Genomic DNA, 9198 nt, shown 5'->3' with positions numbered 1-9198 from the left:
TTTCCGGGTCAAGATGTAAACATTAACCTATCATTTTTCTTTTTGTTATAAGCATCATCATCATCGTTTAACGTACGTTTTCCATGCTAGCATGAGTTGGATGGTTCAACTGGGGTCTGGGAAGCCAGGAGGCTGCACCATCCTCCAGTCAGATCAGGCAGTGTTTCTACAGCTGGATGCCCTTCCTAACACCAACCACTCCGTGACTGTAGTGGGTGCTTTTTACGTGCCACCAGCACAGGGGCCAGAGGAGACCTACAACGACCACAATCAGTTGGTGATTTTTACGTGCCACCAGCACGGAAGCCAGTCAAGGCGGCACTGGCATCGGCTACGTTTGGATGGTGCTTTTTACGTGCCACCGGCACAGGTATCACAACTACAATTTCCATTTGATTTTCATTTTGATGTTGATGTACTTGACTCAATAGGTCTCCTCAAGCACAGCAGGTTGCCCTACAATCCAAGGTACTTTTGGATGGGCTGGGGCTGGTTATGCGAAACTGATGTAGGATACAGCCGTGAACTCACTTTATTATAAACCTATTATAATAGCATTTTAATGCAGTCAAGTTTATGCAAAAGGCTTATAAATTAGTGAATCGATTTTGTCTTTTATGTACAAATATCTCAATTTTCAGAACTAGCTAATTTATATCTAACTGAGCATCAATGTTTCTGAAAATATCAAAGATTATATAAATGCTGAAAAAAAGGTTATGCTCTGATAAGGTCTAATAAGACTGAAACATCTAGTTATCGCTAAATTTGCTGAAGATCAGACTAAATGAATATTAGTCTTCGAATGAATATTTTAATTTCTTCACTGCATGTATAAATCTAATTTTAAGTAATTAAAATATTGAATTTGTCACCCCCTTTAACTTTAACCTAATTTGATTACCATTAGTCATTGAGCCTATGTTTTCGTTTACTCACCGCAATGATCATTATAATTTTGCTCATTGTATTAAGTTTCTTAGTTTTAACTCAGTGTATTAAGTTTGCTCAGCTATCGTGTTTCATGCAGCAGGCATTCTGGATAATTTTCTTCAGTCATTAGTCACAGGCGTGGCTGTCTGGTAAAGAAGTTTACTTCCCAACTACATACATCTAGGTCCAGCTGCATAGCACCATGGGCATGTCTCTGATACTATAGCTCTTGGCTGACCAGAGCCTTGCAAGAGAATCTGGTATCTGGTGGATGGAAATTGAAAGAAACATGTTGTGTGTGTGTCTGCGTGTATATTTGTTTGTTCTCACCACCCCTTCACAACTGGTGTTGGTTTGAATATGTCCCCATAACTTGGCAATTTGGCAAAAAGACTGACAAAATAAGTGCCAAGCTAAGTACTGGGATCAGTTCATTCAGCTAAATTTCTTCAAGGCAGTGCCCCAGCATGACTGATGTCTAATGACTGAAACAAGCAAAAAATAAAAGATTATATTTGCCATAATTTGTGTAAATCAGCATAGGGAGTCAATAACAAAATCTAAGTTCCAAAGAGAAATCTGACAAAGCAGAACAAGACTGTATTCGAGCTCTGGGAGCAGAAGGTCCTATAATAATTGAAGAAGGCAAGAATGAAAGGCAAAGTTTATCTCAGTGGAATTTGAACTCAGAACATAAAGACATGAAATACCTCTAAGCATTTTGTCTAGCATGCTAATGATTCTGCCAGCTCACTGCCTTAAGGAGATTTAATAATCTTTTATACTCTAGGCACAAAGCCTGAAATTTTGGGGGAGGGGCCCAGTTGATTAAATCAATCTCCAGTATGCAACCGGTACTTAATTTATTGGCCCCAAAAGGATGAAAAGCAAAGTTGACCTCAGAACGTAAAGACAGATGAAATACAGCTAAGCATTTCGCCCAGCTTGGTAATGTTAATAATAAAACATGTTTGGAGTTGCAAAGATAAAATAAACTAATACTGGTCTTTGAACTTGGACACATAATTGTAATTGAAGTGAATTAAGAATTTTGGAGTTATGTCATTGTCCTAACAAAATTTGTTGTTCTTGCTTAGGCTCTAGTCAACTTGAAGACATGTAGCTCAGTGACTGAGATATTTGATTCATGATTGTAAGGTCATCAGCACATTGTGTGCTTGAGCAGGACATTTTATTTCATGTTGCTCCAGTACATGCAGCTGGCAAAAATGAGTAGCACCTGCAGTTACTAGCCTTGTCACAATCAGTGCGTCATGCTGAATCTTCCTGTTAAGAGTATGCATATTTGTGGAGCGCTCAGCCACTTGCACGTTAATTTCACAGACAGGATGTTCCATTGATTGTTTCAACAGGAACACTCATCATCATAACCAATGGAGAGTCTGACCAACTCTGATTGGAACACCTATGTTTAAAAACATTCAACTTGTGACTATATTGATTTTTAGAGATGTCTTGGACTACATTATCTAATGTGTCCTTTTTTAAGACATTAAGTTGTGATTTGAGGGAGATTTGACTGCTACATCTAGCAGCTCAAGCAACTGCATGTCTCCCTCTTTCATTGCATACTTTACTAGATTTGATTAATATTGCTGTCTGTTTTCCAACCTAGTAATTCAGCTATAATTAATATTAATTTATTCAAAATTAATTCTATACACTTCAGAGAGTGAGAAAATTTCTTATTCTTTAATGCATGAGATTGCTCATGGACCAAGGCTAATCACATTGTACAGTACATTGGGCAAGTGTCTTCTGTTGTGGCCTTGAAATTAATCAAAGCTTTATAATTGGAATTTGGTTGATTGAAACTGTGAAGCCCCATCAGACGACCAGTCATTTTATTGAATTGTGATCATCGTTGTTTATCCTCCATTCATGCTAGTATGGGTTGGACAGTTTGACAGGAGCTGGTCAGGTAGAAGACTGCACCAGGCTTCTGTGTCTGTTTTAGCATGATTTTTACGACTGGATGCTCTTCCCACCTCACAGAGTGGACTGAGTGCTTTTTACATGGCACCATGCATGGTCAGTTTTGGCATGGTTTTTACAGCTGGATGTCCTTTAACTCTCCCATCTCTTTACATAAAGATACCTTTCTCAGGGTTCATAGTCATGCAAGCTGCTTGGCAACCTCAGTGGTGCTGGTGGCACAATAAAAGCACCCATTACACACTGTAAAGTGGTTAGTATTAAAAATGGTATCCAGGCATAGTAACCATGCCAAAGTAGACAGTGGAGCATGATGTAGTCTGGACCTTTAGATCCTGTCAAACCATCCAACTCATGCCAATAGGGGACATTGACAATCATGATGATTATCATAATGACAATGAATAAGGCAATTTGAACTGCTTTTTTCTTAGCCCAACAGTTATAGAGTATAAGATCCTGTTTCCATTCTCATTTTCATCATCATCATCAATATTTAATGTCCATTGTCCATGCTGGCATGGGCTGGATGGTTTGACTGGGCTGGCCTGCAACAAGGCTGCACCAGGCTCCAGTCTGATTTGGCATGGTTTTCTACAGCTGTATATCCTTCCTATTGCCAACCACTCCAAGAACATAATGGGTGTTTTTACGTGCCACCAGCATGGACACCATTTGCGTGACACCAGTTTATGCCATGTCTGCAATTTTGCTAGGCTTGGCTTGATGGGTCTTCTTCTCAAGCATGACATAATGCTAAAGGTCTTGGTCATTGCCTTTGTGGGGCCCAACACTCAAAAATATTTAACCCTTTTGATACCAACCTGCCTGACACCACCCTTGGTCCTGTGGTGCAAACTTTAAAGTGATTTTTATTAAAAACTCCCATCTAAACTTCACATTAATTTGTACTACAAATACTAGTTTAATAATAACAAGATTGTTTTACTAAATTCTGCATTATTTTCAAAATTAATTGAAACAAAAGCAGTGAATTTCAATATAAATTTTGTAACAAAAGAGTTACTGTATAACTAATAAAATATCAAAATGGAATTTACAACTACAAAATATCATAAAACCATTGGCAACATTTATAAAATTAAACTGAGTTTTCTTCTCTTGTGTGCTCTTTCAATTTGGTCATGAGGAACAGTATAACAGCTGCTCTTTTTACCTGTCTATTGCTCTCTCACTCCTCTCCCTTCTTCTATCTGTCTCTCTTTCTTTCTTTCATTCTATTTGCCACTCTCCTTTCCCTTCAGCTTCTTTATATTCTGTACACACATGCTCACTCATGCATGCATGTGTACGTGTGCACGCACGCACACACACACACACAAACACATGCATGCACACACACACACACACACACACACACACGCACATCTGATTTTATCACAAAGCTTTAACAGGGTATTGGGGAGTCCTTCTAATGGTTCTGTCTTAGTATTGTTTATTATCAATTAATCACTTATGGGCTTAACATTATCCCTTGGTGCTAACACACACAGATTCTAACACACTACAAGTACTCAAAATGATTGATATGATAAGGCCTTGGGAGGTAGAATAATCATAATGCTGAATGGCATTGCAATGTATCTGTGACCAGAACACTTACCTCTCAAAGCCCTGATCTACTAGATGTAAGTACCAAAGATTGCTGCTATTAACATCAACAAGTTTGTAGAATTTATGTTCCAGTAACAATCTTTGGAGAAATGCCTGGACTGACAATGCCGCTTGCACTATTTGGTCATCATTGCCACAGCTCTTTCATTCAAACTTGTATCAAACACCAAGGTTAACACAACATTCCTTTTGATAGCATTAGTGAGACCTTGAGCCATTAAAAACAAAAAAGCTTCTATGTTGTCATTTGACCTCATAAAGATAGCAGTTAAGTTTCATCATCATCATCATTTAACATCTGTAAGGTTGTAAGATTTATTACTATTCCAATATCAGTCTTTGGAAAAATGCCAAATTTAACATCCATTTTCTATGCTGGCATGGGTTAAACAGTTTGACTGGAGCTGGTAAACCTGAAAGTTGCATCAGGCCCCAGTCTGTTTTGGTTTGGTTTCTACAGCTGGATTCCCTTCCTAGCACCAACTACTCTAGAGAGTGTACTGGGTGTCTTTCATTTATCACTGATGCCTGATATGTGTCACCAGCACTGGCCACAACCTTGATTTCACTTAACTTCGTGTGTCTTCTCAAGCATAGCAAACTGGGAGCAGCCTTGGTCACTTGTCATCACCTCTGTGAGACTCAACAACTAAAGATTATATTTCACCACCTCAGCCCACATCTTTCACAAGTTCCTTCCACAATTAAAGATCAGCCATCTTCGTCCATACACATCACATGACTACAGCAGTACAGTCTACTTTTTTGCACATTACATCTGATGCCTCTTATACTTCTTGAATGTAGCGTACTCTGGTACACCTCCATTCAAGTATTACAGCAGTCTCACCAGACCTACTTTCAATGAGCCTACATTGACAGTGCCAACTCTAAGGATATTCTATTAAAGAAGGACTAATTGTAGAAGACCCGCCCATGTCAGTGAAGTCTAGAGAAGATCTGCCAATGTCAGCGAAACTGAGTTCTAGAAGTGCTGTGTGTCCTACCCACACTTAACTAGAGAACTTCTTACACACTCTACCACTATGTCTCTCGTTTATGTTGTGGCAGACGCCCCCAGGTGAGAAGTGGGCTGGTCCACTACCAATAAATAGTGGACAGACTCAGTAAGTAGTGTCAATCAGTGAGGTACGCTGATGGGCCAGTCACGCAGACAACGAAATATGTTGTCATAATGTGGGACATATCAGTGGCAATGAAGATACCTCCCATTGTATAACAGTATCATATATCAGTGGCGACAAGGATTCGGAGCTCACGAAGTGGAAAAATGTTAAAAATCCTGAGGTGAGATTTTAACTTCACGCAGTAAAAAATATCAGTGGTGATGAGGATTCAAAGCTCATGCAATGAAAAAAAAGTGTGTTGAAAGAAGAAAAAAATCTCAAAGTGGTAAGGTGTTTTGGCAGACGCCCCCAGGTGAGAAGTGGGCTAGTCCACTACTAATAAATAGTGGACAGACTCAGTAAGTAGTGTCAGTCAGTAAGGTACAATGTTTGGGCCAGTCACACAGATGACGAAATATGCCATCATAATTTGAGACATATCAGTTTAACATCTGCTTTCCATGCTGGCATGGGTTGGACAGTCTGAGTGAGGACTGGCAAGCCAGAAGGCTGCACCAGGCTCCAATCTGATCTGGCAAGGTTTCTACAGTCAGATGCCCTTCCTAGTGCCAACCACTTTACAGTGTGGACTATAAGTGTGTATATGCACATGCACATACATTTGCATCTATTTATTTAATTCTTATTCTACTTATTTTCAGCACCACCTCTATTAAACACCCACTACTTTTTTTTAGACTAATGACAATACTAAATGAAAGAAATAACAACTATGCAGTAGTTTGTTCTACTAAGAGCCTGTAGACATCAATCTTCAAACATGCTTTCATAGACAACAGATTAGTGCAACAGTGATGCATGTTCAGCTGTTTTATTCTAATCTAATGTACATTTGGAATGAAGCCAATGTAATCAAACAGAACTGTTAAGATGATGTAAGTAGGCAAGAACATATGCTGTTGTTTTTGCAGCTTTATGGTCATTATAATTTGTTTTAATGTTATATATTTATCTTTGTATGTATATATGTAAATATGTGTGTGTGCAAGTATGTATGTATACATGCATGTATATGTATGTGTGTATGTATATATGTATGTATGCATACATATATGTATGTGTGTATGTATGTATATATCATGATAGGAAGCCCTAAATCTCCTACTCAACCCACACACGTTTTTACATTTATGAATTTACAGCAGGCTTTCATACAATTTCACTCATAAGGCATTAAGTAGTCCAAGGCTATGTAGAAGACACTTGCCCAAGGTGTCATCCATGAATTCATGAGGCTGTAAAACAAACTTCTTAACTACATCTACACCATCATGTACATATACATACATATATATGTACACACACACATAAACTGGATACAGTAAAATTCCATGCAAGTGAATTATATAATTTTATATGAAATTTGCGAGCCAAGCTGTTCTTTGGCATCAAAAGGATTTTTTCTTGTATAACAATTCAATAGGAAGATTGACCAAGCTCAGTCTTATTCTCAGTGGTAGTCAATGAGATTGCCAAGTCCATTAATTCAACATTCAATGCTTGCAATCTCCCCAGTGTAACAGTTAAGGGAGAATGATTAAAACACTGTACAGGAAGATGATAGACTGGTTATTAATTCATTCAATAACTTTGACTTTATAGTGAACGATTCAAAAGGTGACCTGTTGGTTACCAGTTGCAATTTTAAAAGACATCATGAGATTGCCAGTTCGTTTTATCAACTGTTGCTGATTGTGTCAATTCCTGAGATATCAAACTGGATAATTCTCAGGATGCCCATAACCAGAAAGCAGCTGAAAGTATTGTTGAAAAATTTGTTGAGTAATCACTGATGTTAAGGTACCTCAATGAAATTGAGAAGCACTAAACATTCTTTATATTGAAAAGTTGTTTGAGTATACTGTGACAGGACCATATGTTACAATTATCACCATGTGATTCATCAGCTAGATTAGAAAACTTTGATGAAATAATCTTCAAGAGTCTATGTGTTATCACCATAATGGATTTCTCTACAAATAGTATGTCTTAACTCAACTCTGGTGGTTTAGGTATATAGTCTCTAGCTAATGTTTCTCTTCCCCCTTTTCTCTCATTATTTCACAGTTTAGCTAGATTGATCAGCAGACTTTATTCCTCTTTCCGATCGATATTCTCTCATTATTGTATTTGAAAATTGCATTGACCATCTGGATCAGTGAGCATAACATTCATTCTTCAGACATGAAAACACAAGAATGGGGTGACATACCTAGCATGAAGCTGTTTGATTGTTTGATACAAACCCCAGGCAGATTCTCCGGCAGCTGATTTTCAATATATTGTATATAAAGGATGCAAAACATTGCATCGAAAATCAGATGTCAGAGAATCTGCCTGTACTGTGGATGGACGAGGAGAGCTGTGTGAAGAAGTGCCACTCCCAAACAGTGGAAGGAATCCGAGGTAGAGGGAGACCAAGGAAGACATGGGATGAGGTGGTCAAGCATGACCTTCGAACGTTGGGTCTCACAGAGGCAATGACAAAAGACTGAGACCTCTGGAGGTATGCTGTGACTAAGAAGACTCGGCAAATAAAGTGAGTTCGCAGCTGTAACCTACACCAGTTTCATATAACCAGCCCACTCAAAAGTACCTTGGATCGTAGGGTGACATGCTGTGCTCGAGGAGACCTATTGAGTCAAGTATATCAACTTCAACATCAATATCAAAATCAAATCAAATGGAAATTGTAGTTGTGACCCTCATGCCAGTAGCATGCAAAAAGCACCATCCAAACGTGGCTGATGCCAGTGCTGCTTTGACTGGCTTCTGTGCTAGTGGCACATAAAAAGCACCATCCAATCGTAGTCAATGTCAGCTCCACTGGCTCCTGTGCCAGTGGTACGTAAAAAGCACCCACTACACTCTTGGAGTGGTTGGTGTTAGAAAAGGCATCCAGCTATAGAAACACTGCCAGATCAGATTAGGGCCTGGTGCAGCCTCGTGGCTTCCCAGACCCCAGTTGAACCGTCCAACTCATGCTAGCATGGAAAGTGAACATTAAATGATGTGCTGATGATGATGATATATATATATATATATATATATATATAGACACAGATGTGGCTGTGTTGTTAAAATATTTGCTTCTCAACTATATGATTTCAAGATCAGTCCCAGTGTATGGCACATTGGACAAGTGTCTTCTACTATAGTCCTTGGCTGACCAAGACCTGGTGAGTGGATCTGGTACTGTGAATGGATTTGGTAGGCTGAAACTGAAAGAAGCTTATTGTTTATACATGTGTGTGTGTTTATGTGTATACATATATACATAAATATGTATGTATATGTATAAATAAACATATATATATATATATATATATATATATATGTTATATGTGTGTGTATATGTATATTACATATATATATATATACATACACTCACTCAAAATAGTTTATTGATTTCTCTAGAATGTATAAAAGGTAAAATGTTTCAGTGACATAAATAAAATTACTCAACTCAAAAGGATTGCAAAACATCAATGTATGACATTATAAACCATTTTATGGATTTTAATCT

The sequence above is a fragment of the Octopus bimaculoides genome, chromosome 2, assembly GCF_001194135.2.
Source record: "Octopus bimaculoides isolate UCB-OBI-ISO-001 chromosome 2, ASM119413v2, whole genome shotgun sequence".
NCBI classification, from domain to species: Eukaryota; Metazoa; Mollusca; class Cephalopoda; order Octopoda; family Octopodidae; genus Octopus; species Octopus bimaculoides.
The sequence above is the reverse complement of the archived record's forward strand: the minus strand, read 5'-3'. Positions refer to the sequence as shown.